The sequence below is a fragment of the Equus caballus genome, chromosome 19 (assembly GCF_041296265.1).
Source record: "Equus caballus isolate H_3958 breed thoroughbred chromosome 19, TB-T2T, whole genome shotgun sequence".
Taxonomy (NCBI): Eukaryota; Metazoa; Chordata; class Mammalia; order Perissodactyla; family Equidae; genus Equus; species Equus caballus.
Genome location: NC_091702.1, coordinates 1,597,716 through 1,619,972, shown reverse-complemented (window position 1 = coordinate 1,619,972; position 22,257 = coordinate 1,597,716). Strand labels below are relative to the sequence as shown.

At 44.5% G+C, this 22,257-nt stretch overlaps 1 protein-coding gene across 3 annotated transcripts in view; it reads right to left on the bottom strand.

Annotated features, from left to right (window-relative positions):
• Nucleotides 1-4,979: 4,979 nt before the first annotated feature.
• LOC138919042 (heparan sulfate glucosamine 3-O-sulfotransferase 4-like) overlaps nucleotides 4,980-22,257 on the bottom strand; it is a 100,665-nt gene continuing 83,387 nt past the window's right edge. For 2 of the 3 annotated variants that reach the window (XM_070243010.1, XM_070243011.1), the window contains exon 4: nucleotides 15,324-16,492. The gene's annotated coding sequence lies outside the window, so the exon portion shown is untranslated. Of the gene's footprint in view, nucleotides 5,605-15,323; nucleotides 16,493-22,257 lie in introns of those variants that run through there. The other variant, XM_070243013.1, reaches the window with a different exon arrangement.

Sequence of the window (22,257 nt, the reverse complement as noted above, 5' to 3'; positions counted from 1 at the left end):
GGGAGGGTGACCCAAGAGGAAAACCCTGCCGTTGCTGACACCACGGTGCCCGGCCCCCACAGGGCTGGACGTGGGCAAGAAAGTAACCAAAGTTTCTGAGGTTGTTTTGCAGAACAACAGGAAGACGGCAGATCAGAGAGCAGCTTGAATGGCAGCCCCCCCCCCCGCCCCCCCGGCCCCCGCCCGAGCGGACATCGTGCAGAGGCTTGGACCAGCTGAAATGACGGATCGCCCACTTTCCGCGTCACGGACAGAGATCCTCGGCGTGCAACACGTCGAACCCCACTGACTTCGCACTTGTGACCCACGAAGAAATACCAGTGACAGTCGCACCTGAGCAGAGGACTCTTCAAGCTTCACCCCCAGCGCTCTCCTGGTCCCACCCCTACCCCGAACCCCAGATAAACGCCCCAACGTTTTGTTTTCCCTTTGAGGAGGCGGGTTTGAGTTTTACTCCCACCTCCTTGTCTGGCCGCCTCTTGATCATAAACCTCTTTCCTTGCTGCAACCCTGACGTCTCACTGATTGGCTTGGCTGCGAAATCGGGTACCCGGACCTGAGTTTGTGTGTGGTCCCATCGCTTCCCTGCTTGAAAGGAATCCAGGGTTCTCCACTGCCTGCAGGCCAAACTGGAGCAGAATCTCCAAGGCCTCGCCCCTGCAGCCTTCCTCCCTGCTCCTCACCCACACGCGGGCCACCCTCCCGCCACGCGCGACTCTCTGCAGACCCCAAACAGGTTCTGACTCAAAGGACTTCAAGCTCATCGAGCCTAATCGTAGCAGGGTAACTCCTTCAATCCAGTGCACACCGAAAGTCTTTAATTTTCCTCTGCCTGACCTAGATGGCGAGGGATGGATTCCTATGCACCTTAGGTTGATGGGGATTTCTGAACACTAAACACGTGAGTTCAATGGCAATTTCTTATTTATTTACACAGGCAGCCTATGCGAGGACACTCTACACCATGTGTAGCCACATAGGAAAGTGCGCTTGGGGAGAGAGTAAATACGCAAGTGGGTGGGGGACAGTCTTTGTAGTATCAGGAGAGGTGCGCTGTCCCCTGGTTTCCACAGGAACGTGGGACTGGCTCATTTGAATAATTTCACAGGTGAGCAGGGAACTTGAGACCACTACTTGGGGAGCACCCATGCCTGCTCCCTGTGATGAAGGGGTTGTTTGGCGAGGGGATCTTGTCTCTGGGAGCTGTGGAGGAGGGAAACTTGCAGGTAGGCCATTTGAGGCCCTCTTCGTTTACCAGGTTTCAAAGCAACACTTCATATTGAATCTTCATCTCAGGCCTCATAGTACAGTTGTCTCTCTGATGCCTTGACATCGTCTTACACCCTGGTGATATCTGAGACATTTAGGGAGGAAGAGAAATGCTTCCCTGGGAAACAATGTTGGCACTAGACCAGGAGGGAGAGGGGGTCATCGACAACCTTGAGTGTATGAACTTTCATTGATATTCACTCGCTTGATCCCAAGAGAATTCCCAAGCAGCCAAAGGTTCTGTGGGAGAGGTGACATCCTGCAGCTCCATCATATTTGGCAATGGAGGGAGGACAGGGGAGGGCACCCCATCTGGCAGGTCGCACATGCCACAGGGCCCAGGTTTGGATCCATCCTATTGCAAGGAAGCCTTGGTAACCTTCTCGCACTTGGTTTTGTTTTGTTTTGTTTTGTTTTTGAGGAACATTAGCCCTGAGCTAACTGCCGCCAATCTTCCTCTTTTTGCTGAGGAAGGTTGGCCCTGAGCTTACATCCGTGCCCATCTTCCTCCACTTTATATGTGGGACCCCTACCACAGCATGGCGTGCCAAGCAGGGCCATGTCCGCACCGTGGATCCGAACTGGCGAACCCCGGGCTGCTGAAGCAGAACGTGTGCACTTAACTGCTGTGCCACCGGGCCAGCCGCATCTTCCCGCACTTGTTGGATGCTACTTCCAGGACTAAAGTGATAATAGGCAGCTGGGGATGGAGGCTCAGCGTCTGGGAGAGATTCTGTTTCCAGAAGAGGCCAGTGTGTGGCCAGTAATTGCTGCTCTAATACAGCAGAATGCAGGGCCAAGGAGGCGGGCTTCTTGCATCAGGAACCCACAGACAACTTATGCATGTGCTGGGTTTTCCAGAGACTCCAGGAAGCATGAGAGGAGGTTGCCGAAGCCTCTTCCCCACAAGAGTCTCTGAGGGCTCTAGTGGGAGGGCCTGTTGATTTTAATTTGGACAGCTCCTAGAGTCCTTTGTTGGAGGGGGTCCCCACTGAAGCTGGGCTCATTTATAAGTCACAGCATAAATGGCCTTAAGTAAAATTTGTAGACAAGGACTATATTGCCTCCAGAAGCAAAAAGGGATCACATGATATTGGATTGTACGTCCTTCACAAGTGTGTCAAACAAATGTCCTCGAAGGAGGAGGTCATAAAAGTCATGTCATGCCTGTACTCCTGGAGAAAGGGGGATCCGGTGCCTGCAAAGACTGCCTGTGAGAGCAGAACGGCTTAGTCCCTGTGGGTAACAAGGCAAAAACATGTCCCCTCAGAGGTGATGGCAAACTGTGGCTCGGAGGATGTTGAAACAGGCTCTGAACAGAGCATATTAACCCAATCTATAACAGCAAAATGTTCAGCCACGTGTAAATGTAGTTGGGCCCAGGAGGTTTAAGTGGACCAGGGTTTATTTCCTTCAGGTACAGTCAGACTCAAAGACACAGAAATAACTGTCACGAAGGAAGAAGCTTTCTCTCCTCACAGATTCCGAGCAAAAGAAGGCAGGGTACACCATGGAGGGCCACACAGGGCAGCACCAGGGTCGGTCAGGAGACAGACGGAGCGAGGGGAAAACGTGGGCGAGAGCCTTTCGAGTGGATTCCACGGGAAGGAAGGAGTGAGGCAGGGTGAGCAGGTGTTGGCTTGGCTGGTTTGAATCATTTCAGTGGGCTCAGGGCACAGCAGTGTCCCTGGTTGTCTGGTCCCCGTCCCTGGGGTGACGAGGGCAAGGGAAGAGTGGCCCAGAGTGGAAGAGCCTCGGAGAGGAGGGGGTTGAGGGTGTTGACTCTAGATGATTACGTACGAAAGGATTGCTCAGAGGAGTCATTTACTATCTGTAGCAACTAGTTAACCCTGGCAGGGCAGTTCCTCCAAGGTTGCCGAGGCCTCGGATGTCAAAGCCTTAAATACAGAAACTAGAAAACATGCTCATTTCACTAGGTGTAACCATAATTTCAGCCCTTGTGTAAAGTCCATGATGGTTTCCAAACTAGGGCATGTTAGCAGATGTTAAAGTTAGTTCAGAAACTATGTTGTGGAGGCACAAAGGCCAGTTAGAACCCTTTATCTTTTTGCCATATAAATTACTCTAGTAAATTTTCAATTTCTAATTGGGCCAAATTGTGAACCTTTCTGGAATTAGGTCTTTTGTGTGATTGCTTCCTCCGCACATATCCAGGTTTCTCTCCTTTATTTATCTTTTGATTGGTCTGATGGTCACAGGATGCACTTGGGGCTGGGGGAGTGTCTTTCTGCTCTGCTCTTGTTTATCAGTTTTCCCTCCAGAGAGGCTCAGGTCGGGAGCATCAGGGTTAGGGGCTCTCTCACAGCAATGGTTGTATTTAAGTCAGGTTTGAATTAACACCTTCACTGTGCCACAGGGGTGCTGTGCATTGTTTTCCTCATAACCCTGAGGATCAGAGTTTTGTGCCACCCCGGCTTAGGTGACAGGGTGCATTGGAGGAGCCCAGGGCCCCCAGCATGCAGACGTTGAGGGGTGGAAGCCATCTTCTGCTGCAGCCCTACCTTCTCCCCGCTGGGCACTGCTTCCCTCCCCCCACCTTCTCTCTGTACTTATTCCCTCGGGATATTTTTGCCTGGAGAGTCACAGTGTTTGTGTTTCTCCATCGGATGACATGTGGGCAGAACTTCAGGGTGGTTATGTGGAAAGGAACCAGGTGTCAGGCCTCAAAGACAAGTGTTCTTTCCCTCCAGGAATGCCAGTCAATCTCCCCAGTGTTGAAGTCCACATCCAGGAGGTCATTTTGTCTATGGCCGAGGTGGGGGCCTCGAGCCCCTTGATGACCAGATTAGTCCTTTGGCATGCTGGTCAGGAACAACGCTAAGCACAGCCCAAGTGTGCTGGTTCAGAGTTTCACATTGGGAGAGAAGTAGAACACCACACGCTCCCCCATAGACACTTGTTCTTTTTGATCTGTGCCTGGGCCATGGGCTCCCATGCTCGTGGACCTCGAAACCCTTATGGGTCTGGAGAGCCCCTGACAGCAGCATGATGAGCAGCAGCACAGGAGATGGGCGAGCTCACTGCCTTTGCCTGAACAGCCCTGACTCTGGAGGGAGCCAGGGAGTCATTCTGAAATCTTCCTGGGGTCATGGCCTTCTCCTTTCCTCAAGCCAAACAAGGGGTCATCCCCAGGACTGTGCTGGGGGGACACTTTCCCAAACAGTGTCTCTGTGACCGCCCCAAGCAGCCACTGATGGTCATCAGACTAGACACAGTGACTAAGGAGCATCAGCCTGAGATTCAGGAAATGGAACTCAAGCATCCACCAGTTAGGAGGTTGTGTTGTCGCTGCCCTCAGGTAGGAGGCTGGGAGACCACCTGCCAGACACAGGCCACACCTGATGGCACCTCACTCTGGGATAGAGTCAACTAAGAATAAGTCTTGCTTTCTGGGGAAGAATGAGACACTGGGGTGGGGAAGAGATGGCAGCATCCACTTGAGAGAACAGAACATGAGCTAAAGCCCAAGCTGGCCGGCAATGGGCCCTCACTCCCAAGATAGTAACTGCTGTCAATGACCCCGATAGTTAGCAAAGGAGTACTTAGTGAGCACTGCCCAGGTGTCCTCAGGTGAGGTTGGGCCATCCTCCTTGTGATGCCAACTGTTTTAGTCACTTCACTCCATTGGTGAGAGGGAGATTTCCACCCTAGACTCATGGGGCTGGCTAAACACAGTACACTCGACAGTGGACAGGTGGAATGGACAGCAGTTTATTAGTTTATCATATATTCTCACAGCCCCAGGAGGAGGACAGCACACACCATGCAGGGCCACACGGGGACTGCACTTGGGAACAGATGGAACAAGCAGAGGTTTGGGTAGGAACAGGACTGTGTGGTAACAAGAGGGTGAAGTGAGCCCTGGTTCCCACAGGAGGGTGTGGTGGGCTTGTTGGAATGATTCTCTGATAGGGAACTGAAGCCTGAGGTCAGGAACAAGCAGGCACTGTGTCTGCTCCCTGTGATGAGAAGGGGTGTTTGGCCAGGGGCCCTTATCTGCGGGAGAAGAGGGGGCAGAGGAGTGGGGAATTGCAGTTAGGCCATTTGAAGTCCCCTTGATTTATCAGATGTCAAGACAGGTCATAATATTGAATCTTAATTTCATGCTTTATGTCACAAGAAGTTATTAAAAATAATTCTTGGCTCTGGCCCGGTGGTAGTTGGTTAAGTTGGTGCACTCCGCTTCGGTGGCTCAGAATTCACCAGTTTGGATCCCAGACACAGACCTATGCATCGCTTATCAAGCCATGCTGTGGCAGGTGCTCCACATACAAAGTAGAAGAAGATGGTCACAGATGTTAGCTCAGGTCCAATCTTCCTCAAAAAAGAAAATTAAATTAATAAGTAATTCTTCCTAGAAGTGATAACACAGTTCAGCAATATGCTAGGATAGAAAATAAACATGTAAAAGTCAGTTGTATTTCTATGTACTAGCAATGAACATGTGCATAGGACACCAAAATTAAAAGTACACTTGGGATCACTAATAAAAATAAAAGACTTAGGTGTAAATCCAACAAAACATGTCCAGGACTTGTATGGCGAACTCTACACAACACTGATAATAGCAGTGAAACAGCTAAATAAGTGGAGAAAAATACCATGTTCCTGAATTGGAAGACGAAATATAGTAAAGATGTCAATACTCCGTAACTGTTATACAGATTTAATGCAATCAAAATCCAGTAAATTGGTTTTGTAGCTAGAGACAAAGTAATTCCAAAATCTGTACGGAAAGAGAAAGGAATTAAAATAGCTTAAACAACTCTGACAAGGAAGAAGTGGGAGTAATCGAGCTACTCAGTTTCATAACTTATTACACAGGTACCGTAAGCAAGACTGTGTAATATTTGCAGAGGGATTGACACATAGATCAATGGAACTGAACAAAGAACCCAGATATAGTCCCAACAAATATGCCCCACTGATTTTTGACAAAGGAGCAACAGCAGTTCAATGGAAGAAAGTTGGTCTTCCAAGAGACTAGAGCTACTTAAGGCTTGGGAGCAAATCACAGGTCAAAACTTAGGCAAATGGAAACACAGGGAAGGAAGAAAATGGTTGACTGAGGTACTACCAGGTGGTGATGGAAAGGGAGGGATAGTTGGCGCCTAGCTCAGGAGTAAAGTTGCAACTGCCCAATGAGAGCTTATTTCATCTTTCTGAATTTAGCTGCTTCTGATTGACCATTTCCACAGACGCTGGTGATTTTCCCGTCAGCTACCACACTCCAAACTCAGGTCACCACTAATTGTGTATACGGTGCCCCAGACTCCGTTAGCCTGCCCATTAGCATCGTTCTCAGGCTATATGAGATGGCAAGATGGCTCTCAGTAGCTTGAAAGGTACATCCTCCCAGGTTCAAGTCTGGCCAAAAAGAGAGCTCTTCCAGACTTAGTAACTCCTGGTTTGGTTCAACTCCTTGGACTCGTTCAGATGGACTCACCTGGTCACCGCCCTCCCTTGCCCCAACACACACATACACGCAATCCTAAAGTATCACTGGGGTGTTCTGGGTATCATTGCCAGGCCGCGGTAAGGTTCTGCCCCCCGTGCCAAGCATGGAGCCTCATGTGATACAAGTGGACTGAAAGGAGTGTTTAGTTCTTCAGAATAAACTCTAGCTGTTGTTCGAGCAGAAAGCAATCCTGGACAGCCAAGGCAGCAAATGTCCACTTGAGCCTCATGGGGAGAAAGGCCATGGTTCATGCCCAGCTTTCTCTCCCAATATTAGTGTTCACAGGGATCGAAACTCCAGTTTCTCTTTTCTTGACTTTGTCAGAGGAGACAGATTAGCCGGCAGCCACCTTCTCTGGCTGGGACATTGTTCATGGCTCCCCCAGTACAGTCGCAAACTTGGAGGCATCATGCAGCTTGAGATGGTTAAGCTCACCATTTCCAGACTCTACTGCTATGTCCTAAAGTTTCAGCCCCTTGATCAGGAGCTTAAATGGAATGAGCTGGCCCTGCCTGAGGGAAGCCTTTGGGGTGGCCTCACAATGAAAAACTGACCAGAGTCCTCTGAATCACCAGTTTTTCTGAATCAGAGGCTCAGCAAAGAACACAAGAATTCTTTGCTCATCGATCAACAGAGGTGTATTGGTGCGGCTGCCTCCACCTTCTTCCAGTCCCCCTCAGCCTCCTCATCTAGACGGATGGGATACACACCTTCTACTGTGTGTTGTTGACACTTCATACCCACTCACACGTGTGGACTGTGTATGCTGCTGACCTCGACGACTATGCTTGTTGAGTGGCTTGCAATACCCTCTAGGCTGAGGATGAGTCAAAGAAAGTGGTGTATTTCATCTGCTAACCTCTCCCCTTGGCTAAACTGCCCCACCTCAGCCTCGCCCAAGGTCATTTCTACTTTGCAAATCAGTGACACCCATTGGTTCCTCAACTGAATGAACGGGAAGCAAGCTTTTAATATCTGATCTCACCCCGAGGGAGACAGGAGTCCTGGGTTTCTGTTGTTGTGGTTGGTTGGTTGGGAGGTGTCCACGTCCGCCGCCGGAGGGGGGGCGGGGCAAAGGCCAGGGAGCATCTGGGCGGCGGGCGTGCGCGCGCGCGAAGAGCGCGCGGCTGCTGGGCCACCTTGCGGGGAGGCGTCGGCGAGCCGCGTCTGGCCAGAGCCGAGCCCGGCGGAGTCCGGCCGCGCTCTGCTGCTCTCTCCCGGGCCGGGCTCGTCCGTGGACGCCGCTCCGTGTCCCCGCTGGGCACAGCAGCGCGGGCCCTCCACAGCCATGGCCTCTAGCCTGAGTAGGCCCTCCTTCAGCTCCCTCTCTTCCTGCTTGCCGGACACGGACGACCAGGGCGCCTGCGAAGAGGATTCCATCTGGGAGAGGTACCTGGGGGCGTGGGCCTGGGGGCTGGTGGGAGGCGAGCGTGTCCCTGAGGAATAGGCTTGTGCGCCGAGAGGTGCCCGTCAGGTCGCGGGACAGCTGTGCGGCGCGCGGAGCGAGGGGGGGGGGGGTCTCTTCGTGCGCGTCACACGTTCATGGAACGGGCGGTGTGTGTCGGGCACGGGGCCAGCCTGGGGATGCGGTGCCCGGGAGTCGGGCACTGAAGCGGCCCCCGTGGTCTTGGCTCCTTGGAAGGACAGACGCGAAGTCGATAAGGACACTGGTCTCCATGCGTTCTGAGGAGTGCAGGTCTCCCTGTTTTAGAGGCTACGTTCCGTTGGGGTTTTCATGAAGCCTGTTGTGCCCCTGAAGCTGAGGCCGGTTCAGGGGAAGTGGCCTGTCCAGGGCCACGTGATATTTGTGTGCAGAGCCAGTGCTTTCCAAAGCCCTTGACTGTGCGGAAGTCTACCTGTTAGGGGTGGAGTGGGGGCTGTCCGGGGAGCGTTGTGAGCACAGGTTATGTGCCCCACACTTGAAAGTCTGGCAAAGAAAGCGTGAGGCTCGAGGGTGCTCCGTTCGTTCCCGCCTTCCACAGAAAGTCCGGAGAGTTGACTTTGGGACAAGTCCTTCCTTTCCTCTGGTCGGTGCGTGTTCAGTGGTCTGGACACTTGGTGAGCAAGACTGACAGGGTGTTTGACGTACTGGGCCTCACAGCCTAGTTGGAAAGGACAGACAGGCAGCAACTAATTACCTAGGAGATACGTGAAAGCAATTTTGTGTTGAGTGTTGAAAAATACCGCATTTACTGTTAGACTTTGTGACTTAGGCAGTGATGTTCAAGCTGAGAGCAGATGCCTAAAAGAAAAGGAGGACTTGTGCGGGAGAGTGTTGGGACAGGGCAAGGAAGGAGTATGGCCTGTCAGAGGAGCTGAAAGAGTGCCCTGGAGACTGGGGCCGCGTAGGGACCTTAGGGTGGGGAAAACAAAACTTTTCGATTAAAGCTGGCGCTTTCTATAGGTTTATGGAGACCAAGCATGGTGATTCAGAACATGGACTCTGGAGCCAGACTCTGTCAAATGGGTCCTAGCTCTGCCACCTATGGGCTCTGTGAACTTGGGCAAGTTACCGTACCATTCTGTGTGTCAGTTTCCTGATCTGTAAGATGGGGATGATTATAACACACCCTCCATAGGTGCGTGTAAAGGTGAAAGGATATTTCCTATCAGTAAAGTACTTAGAGCAGTGTCTGGCCTTTAGTAGGTGTTAGTAGTGGTTGATTAAATAAATGGATAAATACATACATAAGTATTAAAGGCTCGGAGGCTGTCCCTGGTGAAACGTGTGAACTTGAATGGATTACACCCAACTTTATTTCCTTTCCAGCTTGCACTTGCTACTGACCGCATCTGTAGCACTGTGGAATTAGAAATAATCTCTCTCAAATTGGCTGCTCTTGGTAAAAGAATCTACTGCTGTCAAAATTATCCCAGGGAAATAAAAGCCTTTTCAGTAGCATTTTAGGGTTAGGCTTATTTAATACGTATTGTTTATATTGGTTTGTTTACTATTTGTTGGTAACTTTTTTTTTTTGCAAAGCTGCTCCGTTAAGAAAAGCAGATTAGCTATAAAATAGTTCAGACACAAAGAAAAGTAGAGAGTCGTGTAAGCAGAGCACGCCTTTCCTTGACTATCTGTCGAGAGCTTGTGTGATTCCAGCTGCTCTCTGCCTCAGACACGGTGCCCTCTGTGTGTGCAGTCATGTAAACAGTGCAGGGTCTGGAACCGTGGAGAATCTAAGGCAGTACAGTCATGCTTTGCCTAACAGTGGGCAGAAGTTCCGAGGAGTGTGTCATGGTCAGGCAATCTCGAGACTGTGCAAACACCATGGAGTTCCTAAACCTAGATGGCAGAGCCTCCTACACACCTAGGCCACATGGGACTAATCTTATGGGACCCCCGTTGTGGACTGAAACGTCCCGATGTAGGGCATGACTGTACTGCCCAACTCCAAAGGCACGGAAGTGTACCCTGTGGGGCTTTTTAAAAGAACAGAGATGCTCAAGGCCTACTCTGGACCCACTGACTCCGAATCTACTGGGATAGTTCCCGGCTTTAAAGACCAGACATAGTCCTCATCTGGAGACATCTCATCAACGGTTTTTCACACTGGGTTTTCCCTCATCTGAAAAAACGTGCAAAGAGATTGTGAGGATCCATAATTAGTGTTTTAATACATTTTGCAGGACTCAGTGTTTTTCACGTTCCGTGATGCTGTGATCTGCATCTTCCGGGTAATGTGTTAAACCTTTAAATCTTGTCAAAAAGTCATGTCATGACATAGAGAATCCTTCTGTGAATTCCAGGCAGATTGCCATCTTTCTGCTTCCGCCTCCTCACCTTTAAAATGGGGAGAATAACGGTAACCTAGCTTTTGGATGTGAGGATTAAATGAGATAGTTGGTGCAAAGCAGTTAGCACAGGATCTGGCACAAAGTGAAGCCTTCAATAAATTATGATTATAGTAGTTTTGATTTCCCTCCAGTCGGAGTATAATTTAGTTGAAGTTAGTGGCTATGTCACAGCTGTTTCTCAGGCTGGTGTCTGCCGCCCTGAGCTAAGCCATACAAATCCCTAGAATAACTTTTCAAAAGCCTGTTAGTCTCTTGAGGCTTCTATACTTCTTTATTTTATTTTATTTTATTGCAGTAACAGTGGATTCTAACATCATATAGCTTTCAGATGTACGTTGTAATATATTTCGAATTCTGTGTAGATTACATCATGTTCACAACCCAAAAACTAATTATACTCCGTCACCTCACATGGGAGCCTCATCACCCCTTTTACTCTCTCACCTCCCCCCTTCCCCTATGGTAACCACCAATCCAATCTCCATGGCTCTGTGTGTGTTTGTCACTGTTTTTATCTTCTACTTATGAGTGAGATCACACGGTGTTTGACTTTCTCCCTCTGATTTATTTCACTTTACATAATACCCTCAAGGTCCATCCATGTTGTCACAAATGGCCAGATCTCATCATTTCTTATGGCTGAGTAGTATTCCATTGTGTATACGTACCACATCTTCTTTATCCATTCTTCCCTTGCTTCCGAGTTTTGGCTGTTGTGAATAATGCCACAGTGAACCTAGGGGTGCATGTGTCTTTCTGCATTGGTGTTTTCAAGTTCTTTGGATAAATACCCAGCAGTGGGTTGGCTGGATCATATATACGGTAGATGTATTCTTAGTTTTCTGAGGATACTCCATACTGCTTTCCATAGTGGCTGCACCAGTCTGCACTCCCACCAGCAGTGTAGCAGAGTTCCCTTCTCTCCACATCCTCTCCAACACTTGTCTCCTGTCTTGTTAACTAGAGCCTTTCTGAGCAGAGTAAGGGGACCTCTCCTTGTAGTTCTGATTTGCATTTCTCTGATCGCTAATGATGTTGAGCACCTCTCCATATGCCTGTTGGCCATCCGGATATCTTCTTTGGAGAAGTCACTGCTCAGATATTTTGCCCGTTTTTTAAATTGGGTTGTTGATTTTTGTTGTTGTTGAGATGTATGAGTTCTTTCTGTCTTTTGGATATTAACCCCTTATCCGATATATGGTTTGCAAGTATCTTCTCCCAGTTGTTAGGTTGTGTTTTGGTTTTGTGGATGGTTTCCTTTGCCGTGCAGAAGATTTTTTTACTTTGGTGTAGTCCCATTTGTTCATTTTGTATTTTGTTTCCATTGCCCAGTCAGACATGGTACTTGAAAATAGGCTGCTAAGACTGATGTCAAAGAGCATACTAATGGATAGATCCTAACTGGCTAAAGTTTTGGGGATTTCTGACTTATGGCCATTGTTTTGCAGAGAACTTTCAGAAGGAGAGTGATGCACAAAAGTGGAAGGAACAAAGCTTTTCTGTGATTCCTTTCTACAGGGGACACTTTTTTTTTTTAAGATTGGCACCTGGGCTAACAACTGTTGCCAATCTTATTTACTTTTTCTTTTTCTGCTTTATCTCCCCAGTCCCCTACCCCGTACACAGTTGTATATGTTAGTTGCAGGTCCTTCTAGTTGTGGGATGTGGGATGCTGCCTCAACGTGGCCTGAGGAGTAGTGCCATGTCCGCGCCCAGGATCTGAACCCTGGGTCGCCGCAGCGGAGCGCGTGAAATTAACCACTGGGCCAGGGAGCCGGCCCCGAAGGGACACTTGTTGAACAGCAACCATCAGTCTGTCTTGAGGCCATTGAACATAATTGAAGTCAGATAGGCTGATAATTGCGCTTCATTTCTTCCTCACGTTGCTTCCTTTGATCTCAAATGGGACAATATTTTTCTTTTCCCGTTTAGCTCACCTATGGCCCTTTTGATCCCATCCTGAGGGACAAAGACCAGTTTCCATCTCTCTACCAGACGGCCCCCAGAAACACAGCACTGGCCCTTGGTATGGTTTGGTTGAGGCTGCATTTTGACTAGATCTGGGTTGTGCTGGCTGTTTCAGAAGACAAGAAAGGGGTTCAGTTTCTATGGGACTTGAGAAAAGAGATGTACCAGAGTGGCATCTGTGTGGCCTTTGTTGAATTGATTTCTGTCACTGACAGCATATATTTCTCATTGGCCTGGTAATAGCATTTCAGGATTAGCGATTCATCAGCAAATGTGGTTGTCATTTATGGTGACTCTGACTCACTCATAGGACTGAGCTTTTCAAAGGGGAACCTTTTGGTGACAGGCAAGTCTGATCAATACATTGCAATGGGATTTCACGTTCCGTGAAAGTTATTCCATGCTTGATACGTTCCATGGGACTCTCACTTTTTGACAACCACACAGCGAGATCCCTGGTTTGAAACAATTTCTCCAGAAAGTTACCCCTTCTAAACACCCAGAAGACTTCTACCTCACTAAATTACGGAACCTGCACTTTGATTGCTTGATTTCTGAAACTGAATGTAAAAATTTGGAGGACTGTCCTCTCAATGCCTCTTTTGAGTCTCGCCCTTTGCATAAGTTTGATATGGCCATGGCTGGCGGGAGTAACTGTGTATAAAATGCTGTCTGTGCTGTGGCCCAGACCCTTCATAAACTTCTTTTGCAGCCATCAGAAATGCAATCAATAGGGAATGGGGAGAGGCTGGTTGTTAACCCTCAGTAGGTAATGTTCCAAATCAAGCTGCTCCTTGTCTGATGGTCTATAAATTTTATATCTTGTCCAAATACATAGTCAAATGTACCTTTTTCAGGACGTCAGTATGAAATCAGGGTTTGGGGTTCTTTTTTCAGGCTTATACCAGTTTCTTTACTAACTTCAGTGCTTAAGACAGAGTTCTAGTCTTAGAGTCTTTCAATTTCAACTTGTTTGTGTAGAAATAATTGTAAAGAAAAAGGTGACAATGGCAGAGATAGAATTTTGGAATTTATGGGCCAAAGGGAACTCTTTGAGTCACAAAGAGCCTCAGAGTCTTGCCAATATTGTCTTTCTTTTTTCATTATCGTAGGTTTGGACTTCTTCCATGATGGCCTTAAATGATAGTAGAGAGAACTCTAGTGCTCGAATTGCTTATGTCAGTTCTGGCATGCTAGTAGCTAACTTAAATTTTTTATCTTATGCATATATATATATATATATGCATGATATAGAAATGGTATATTTATATATGTATATGTTTCACCTTATATCACAATTTCTTTAGGCAGTATTTTTATCCCCATTTTGCAAAAGAGTTAAGAGAAGTTTTGAGAGACTGCTAATGACAAATGAGAGAGGCTGAATTTGATTCTCTGGTCAATATTTTCTGAATGCTATGCATAGATATTTTTTGATTTTCATGTTCTCAAGCATCTCCTCAAGGAGGTGACTGACAGGGGAAGTGCCTATGTAGGGTCTGATTCTATAGTGGATAACTTACCATGTTTATCTCATAAAAATATATGTATCACATATGTAAATCACATACATACTATATGATATTTAAATATCAGTTTAAATTTTTGTTTTAGGTTATCAAGTTACTTCCATATGGGTTGCCTCTTTTGAATCTTATAATACAAGTGAGTACTTTTAAGTTTGAAGTTAAAAAGAAGAGGGATGTTTCCAATGTCACACAGCTATCAGATCTTTTGTGTCCAAATCCAAAATTCCTTCTGCAGCTCAACTACAGCTTTTCCATCTCCACTCCTTTCGGAAGACCACACAGTTTGACTGCAATGGTAGGGACCAGGTACATCTAGATCAGCAAGAATCTCTGTGAAAGAGTATGATATTCTCAACTTTTCGAACTTTGCTGGTGGACTTGGGCTTCAGGTGAAAGTAGGACAATTTGTCCCACAGGCACCACCTTGTCAAGACTTTTCCATCTACGAAGAGTTCATTGATTGGGTCACTGGGTTTAAAGAGGTTGGTTGGAGAGTTTCATTGCTGGATATTTATGACCCATATGTATTTAGAACAGAGCCCAGCGTGGGGATTTTGATGTCCTCCTTCAGCTCAATAGGACAAGCACAGTCACCTCTTCCAACTCAAGTTATTGTCTAACATTCCTTTCAACTTGAGTAATCTTTCTTTCTTAATGCCTATTAGATAATAAAAATACATGTAATAAAGTGTATGGTTCTATAATTTGTTATGGCTAACATCATACAGTAGTTAAGAGCATCCAGCCCTGTGATCAAAGGGGCTGCTTCTTTTAAATGGAATTTGTTGATTGTCCCTGAAACATTTTGGTTACACAGAACTAGATCATATTTTCAGATTTTAACAAGACTTCCCTCTGATTTCTTCAGAGTCCCTGTTCTGTGTAGCAAGAGCTGTGGCCCTGCATCCAGGCAAGCTCCCCAGTGGAGAAAGGCTGCCTGCTGCTTTGACTGTGCCCTCTGCCCAGAGAAGGAGGTTTCCACTGACACAGGTGCAGATCTGGAGGAAGTTTCCTACTCATCCTTTCGTTTACGTCCTTATTTGTTCCCAAAATGGGGAGGATCGAGAATAGGACTGACATCTCAAAGGTGTTCTCTCATTTACTCACTGATTTCTCCAGTAAAGTTAATAATCTTCCCTATGTAAGGATACTCTTCTCTTTGACCTGGTTCACTCCTACTTATCTTTTGACTCTTTGCATTACCTTCTCAAGAAAATATTTTGAAGGGCTATCCCAGAGTGACCTGTGTTTGTGTCTACCATGGAACCTAACACACGTCATTATGAGTATCTTGGTTTTATTGTATATAAGTCTTTCAACCAAATATGAACACGTTGAAGGGTGCATGTTATTTAGCTTAATTTCTCAAGTTACTAGCACCGATGATGACACACGTAAGTGTTCAGAAACAATGTGCATGACTTAACAAACGAAAAACATATCCTATATTTCTGCTATGAACCAGCCACTGTGAAATATGCTGAGGATGCATTTTAGTACCCCTGGTTGCCCTATCACACTTGTTCTCTGCCAGTTCAGAGTCAGGGAGCAAGGAGATGAACATGATGAGTGATCACAAGGAACATTATAAGGGTCACGATACAAGTGCAGTAAATACAAATATTGGGGTAGTATCTAACCTTACTTTGAGATGTCAGAATATTCCCCACAAAAGAAACAAAAAAGTACAAAAGTGTTTTATTTTAAGTACTGAAAGATAAGTAGAATTATAACAGCTGAATAAAGGAAGACTTCCTTGTCAGAGATAATTAGAATAGCACATTTCTTCCACTATTCGGGGACCTGACAAAAAGGTCTACTGTGGCTGAAAAACAGCAAGTCTAGGGTTGCATGGGACCCCAAGATGAAAGACTGGTCCTGAAGACTTTTCACACAATAACTAACATTTTGGAATTGCCAACAGACATTGCAGTTAAATAATGAAAAACTGAAAATACCATCTACACTTAAATTTGTGGACAACATAAAATGTTCACTTTCATTCCTGTCTTTTAACATTGCTCCAGAGTTCTGGGTGGTGCAACCATTCATGAAACAAAAAGGGTGATATTTATTAAAAAGGAAAACATAAGAAATTAAAATACATCATTTTATACAAAAAATACTCCAAAGAATCAACTGAAACAGTATAATTCCTAAAACTTGAAAGTAAAACCTCCTGGATATGAGATACAAATACAAAAATATATGATTTTTCTTTTTATAACAATAATCATGTAGATAAAATGATAAAATATTCCATTCACATAATACCAGTGTGTAATATAACTCTGGGTAACTTGAAGGAGAGATGCACGGTGATTACCTAGTCAGAGGGGCTGGCCCGGTGTCATAGTGGTTAAGGTCATGTGCTCTGCTTCTGCCGCCTGGGGTTCTCCAGTTTGATCCTGAGTGCAGACCTGCACATCGCTTATCAAGCCATGCTTTGCTGGTGTCCCACATACAAAACAGAGGAAGACAGGCACAGCTCTTAGCTCAGGGAAAACTTTCCTCAAGGAAATAGAGGAATTTTGGCAACAGTTGTTAGCTCAGGGCCCATATTCTCCACCAAAAACAATAAAAATAAGAACAGGCAAAAATGAGCATTTTTGCCACAATTTGGGAAGAAGTTCCGTCTCCAAATAAGCACACAAAAAGCAGTGGCTTTCCGTGTACAAGTAACAACCCTATTAAAGATATAGCAGAAAAATATCCCAATAACATAGGAATAAATTTAAAATACTTAGTAATAAACTGCAAGTGTGCAAATCTGATTTAAAAACTTCTAAAATTTAATTGTTAATATAATACAATTTTTGAATAAGCAAAAGGCTCACATTATTTATTGATAGGACACCTTTATTTATTGATGGAATTGGAATGATAGCAAGCCTTACTAAATTTATTTGTAAATCGAAGGCATTTCATACTGAAATTTGCTTGAAAATGTGGACCTTTATGGAATGTATTTTAAAGTTGATACAGAGAATAATTTGGAGAAAATATTGGAAGAGAATTTTGATAGATAGGAGACTTCTGTTTCCAGACACTAAAATGTGTTCTTAAACTCTAACAATAAAGAAATGAGATACTATCCAAAAATACACACTTAAATATAGAACAGAACATGCAGCTGGGAATTATGTCTAATAAAAATAAATAGGCAAATGGTTAGGAATAGCAAACCTTTGGATAGTATTTATTAGATGCTAGGCACAGTTCTAAGAAGTGCTTTCCACACATCAAATCATTTAACAACAAGTATCTGCATATAAAAACAGATAGTGATATCAACTCCATTTAAAGATGAGGAAATGGTGGCACAGGAGCTTACCCAAAGTCACCCTGCTGGCCACTGTGGAACCAAATTTCAACCTGATAATCTGGCTGAACTGTCCATGCATTTAGCCAACACAGTATGCTGCCTCCTTGACGAATTAATTAAATTTTTTACTTCACAGACCAAATTTCAATAACAGTATCAACCAATATTTCTATTTTCTCTTCCATAGGTCAATTGTAATTTTTTCTAGATATTAACAATACACAGAAAAATATAAAAGAAAATCAAGATCAATATTGACAAAATATCCAAATATGTCAAGGATCAGGAGTAGTGAGCAGTTAGTAGAAACAAAACAATAAAAGGCAATTGATTTTCCTGAAGTTTCTCTTCCTCAGAATGAACATAAACCTTAGTGCTCAGAGGACTTCCACATCTGGAAGGATGGAGCAGACACACTTTTCTCTATTCCGCCCTCTAAGTACAACTAAAACGCTGGGCATATATATAAAACAAACCTACGATGATTCTGAAATGTGAGAGAAGAGACACACTTGTAGGGACCGTGGCACCCAAGGAAGGCCATGGTGGTGAGTTTCCTGGGATTTCTTTTTGCTTCATATGTCCTAGACTTGGGTCTGAAGAAGCCAACAACCTGGAAAGGCCGGAGCACTTACAACATTAAAAAGCCCTAACAAAAGTCTGCTCTCTCTATCAAAAAGATCAGGAAACGGACAGGCTAGCAAGACAGAAAACTTTTAGACAAGAACTGCTCTAATCCACTCAAACATCATGGCAAAATCTGTGGCCCACTCTCACCAGGAAAGGCCAAGTGGGGAGTGTGGACAGCCACCCTTTCCACCTGCAACAAGGCAAGCTGCCAGGGTGGTATCAGAGATGGCCAAGTGGACAGACAGGACATTTCTCACTTCTGGGCAGTGCCCAGGCCCTCTCCTGCCAGGTGGGGTGCATAGACTTCCCCCTACATGCCAACAATGAAGCACCCCTCCCCCCCAACAGGTGTTGTCTTAGAGGAGGCCAAGTGGAGAGTGAGGGCTTCCATCATGGTCCAGTAGTTACAAGGCTCCCTTTCTGTCTCAGGGTAGTGAAGCCACATGGGCAGCAGTAAGGGGGCACTCCCACTCCTCCCAACCAGGGAGCTGCCATGGAGGCCTAGTGGGGAATCAGAACTCCTACCCCACCCAGAAGAAATGGGGACATCTTCCCTCATCATGTGTCAACAGAGGCTGAGTGGAAATCTTGGACTTCTCCCTCCCCTGCAGTAACAAGGAACCACTTTTTCCTTTTCCTAGCCAGATCCTTGGCAGAAGCAGCCAGATAAAATAGAAGGTTTAAATAAAATCCAGAGCTGCATATCACAATACCCAACATGTTCTGGTTTCCATCAAAAATCACTCATCATAACAAGAACCAGGAAGATCTGAACTGAGTGCAGAAAGAAAACCGATAGATGGTAACGCCAAGATCACAGAGATGTCAGAATTGTTTAATAAATATTCTAAAGGAACTATCATAAAAATGTTCCAGTGAGCAATTATGAACATGCTTGAGAGAAATGAAAAAGTGGAAAGCCTCAGCAAAGAAATAGAAAGTTTCACCAATGAATGAATATTAGGGTCAATATCCTGGTGGTGACATTGTACTAGAGTTTTGCAAGGTGTTACCATTGGAGGAAACTGGGTAACGGGTACACGGGATCACCCTGTGTTATTTCTAACTGCATGCGAATCGACAATTACCTTAAAATAAAAAGTCTAGATAAAAAGTTAGACAGCTCAGACTTAGGAAAACAGACCAAAACTTAGCATTTCAGTGTCAATTAACACCTAGAAATTTAGGCTCATTGAAGATGTAAGTGTGGCTATTTTTGCCAATTCGTTGTTGATAATTCAGTCAGTTACTCAACAAGTAACTGTATTTGTATTCAACGATACATATGTTCAAGAAATCAATATTGAGTTCCTATTAGGTGCAACATACCAGATAAAGAGAAAGTAATGCTAAATACAAATACTAGTTATTGGGAGACTATGGTGCAGGTACATACACATATACTCATTTTTTCCCATAAAAATAGCTATGGGGGTAAGTGTATCATCATTACTATTTTTCTGTGAGTTTAGTGCACTTTGAGCATAAATTTTTAAAAATTAAGTCCATGACTTTCAACATTATGGAATAAACACGTATCAATGATTTTATTTAACTAATTAATTAATGTGGAAATCAATGAGATGATAAAAGTGGTTCTAAGAACCACAAACCTTTTTTGTGAAACAGCGGTTTCTATAGTTCATCACTAGAAGCATTTTTTTGGTGTGGAAGATTAGTCCTGAGCTAACATCTGCTGCCAATCCTCCTCTTTTTGCTGAGGAAGATTGGCCCTGAGATAATATCTGTGCCCATCTTCCTCTATATGTGGGACGCCTGCAACAGCATGACTTGATAAACAGTGTGGAGGTCTGTGACTGGGATCCCAATCAGTGAACCCAGGGCCACCAAAGCAGAGTACATGAAATTAACTGCTAAGCCATCAGGCCAGCCCCACTAAAAGCATTTTTGACAATACAACATCAACAAAAGAATGTTAGAATACAATTGCTAGGTTACATAGAAAAATGGTTAATGTCCTACAGGGCAATAAAACCATAATCTTTGGGTTTATCTTTCTCCTGGCTGCCACTCCCCAACAATGTACAGATTAACATGTAACTACACAGTGTTTGGGTTCTAATGAAACAATAAATCATTAAGTCAAACAGATATATAGTCCTAGATAAATAAATAACGCTTGTGTTGGCTGGTTAGACGATGCTAGAGTATGCCACTGAAAATGCATTCAGTCACCCTCTTACATTATTTCAAACTTTTTAATAATTTTTAACAAAATTGGTTAATAAGATTAGACCCCTAGTAAGTGGAAGAGCCCAAATTTTAATACTATTATAAGTCCAAATCTCATTTTCTTTCAAATAAACCACGTTTCCATTGAACATCCCCAGCTTAATAAAATAAGCAGGCAAGTAAATAAAAATTGCAATAAAGTGTAAAACTTGATTGTAGAAATAGAAATAAGATGTGTTGGGAAATATAGAATCAATAAGCCTTACACGAGCAAGGAATGCTACTCAGGTGAGATGATTCCAGCTCAGTCTAGAGACATGGTTGATAGTTAGGTGTAGAAGGGAAGAAAAGAGGTTCCAGGAAGAGAGAAAGAGAAGTTATACACACAGATATGAGGTTAATGGAGCATTTTAAGATTTAAAGACGGATTTCTTTTAAGATTTTAAGTGTTAAAAGCTGTAAAAAGGCTATTAACCAAAAAAGGCACTAGGTCCAGATAGGTTTCACATGGGAATCTCATCAAACATTCAGAGACAAATTTCAGCCAATTTGAACTACACCATAAAATTTTTTAAAAAGAAATCTTCAGAGTTTTTGTTATTTCTTTTTGTTTATTATAATTCAGTGTAAAATCAATGCGAACTTTTGGACAATTTTGAACTCAGTTCTACCTCATTGTAAGTTGAATGTTCTTTCAAGTTCTTCCATTAAAGCATTTAAAAAGCCCTAATTGTGATGTGTTACTTTTTAATGGACCTGAATACATTATCTAATATTTTATTTAAGGATTTAGCGTTTTCATAAATGAGGTTGGCCTACAGTTTTCTTTTTAGTGATGAATTAAATTTATGAACTTAAACCTATAGGAACTCCTCTTGAGAAAAAGTATCAAAATACAGAAATTTATCTAAACCCTATAATTTTATGAGAATTACAACTTTTTAAGAGAAAAGGTGGTGATGAACATTAAATTTAGCAAAAGGCATGTAATGGGAAGATCATCTGCTTTGAAGTCAGACAGTCTTGAGTAGAGCCAGGACTAGGGAAAGGTAGGTGAGGTGCCTGGGTGACAAAATTTAAGGAGGCACTCACTCTCAGGGTCAGGCAAGGGCGGGGTTGGCACCTGAAAGTGAGTGCTTCCTTAAATTTTGCACCTCTGGGATCTCACTTCCCTCACCCTAGTCTGACCTCCTGCTCTGAAGTCTGGATCCCAGCCCAGCCTTCACTATCTCCAAGATCTCAGGTGCGTTACTGAAGCTCTTTAAGCCTCAATTATTTTCTCTGAAAAATGAGTCGATACTGTCTAGCTACCTCACAGACTGTGGGAGAATTGAGATATATTTTTCATCTGTCAAGTAAATTGCTTGGAATAGCACCCGCGCACATTAAAATTTGTTCCTTTATCCTTGCTATCCAATCCCTCACAAAAAAGTTGCTACAGGAGAGGTAGGTAGAACCTAGATAATAATGGACCTTTTGTGCATTGCTAGGAGTTTGGATTCCACCTAGAATGGTGGGTCTCAAAGTGTAGTATCTATACCAACAGCATCAGCATCACTTGGGAGCTTATTAGAGATGTAAATTCTGAGTTTCCAAATCAGGAACTCTGATAGTGTGGGCCAGCACTCTGCTTTAACAAGCCCTCCAGGTGATTCTAATATGCACTAATGTTTGAGACTTGTTTCTTTACAAATGTGAGAATAATTGTGGCATTTTAAGCGAGAAAGGTACGTGAATGGGTTTAAATAATAGAAACCTTAATTAGTACAATTGAGTTGATGAGACGTAAGAGGGCTTCAAGACAGAAGATAGGGTGACTCGTTAGGGAGTTGTCTTGTTAAAATAGAAGGGATTCAAATCTGAACAGAAATAGTAGAAGCTATAATGAATAGGAGATGTTTTTTAATTATTTGCCTATCAGAATTAATGCAATTTTGAAGCTTAAGTGACAGTTTACGTCTTGGCCATCTCTATATCTGCAAAACTTTGGAAGCTCCATGCGTCACTAGAGGTTATCAATAAATGCTTTCCTTTGAGTGAATGAATCCAGGATATGTGCAATCCTA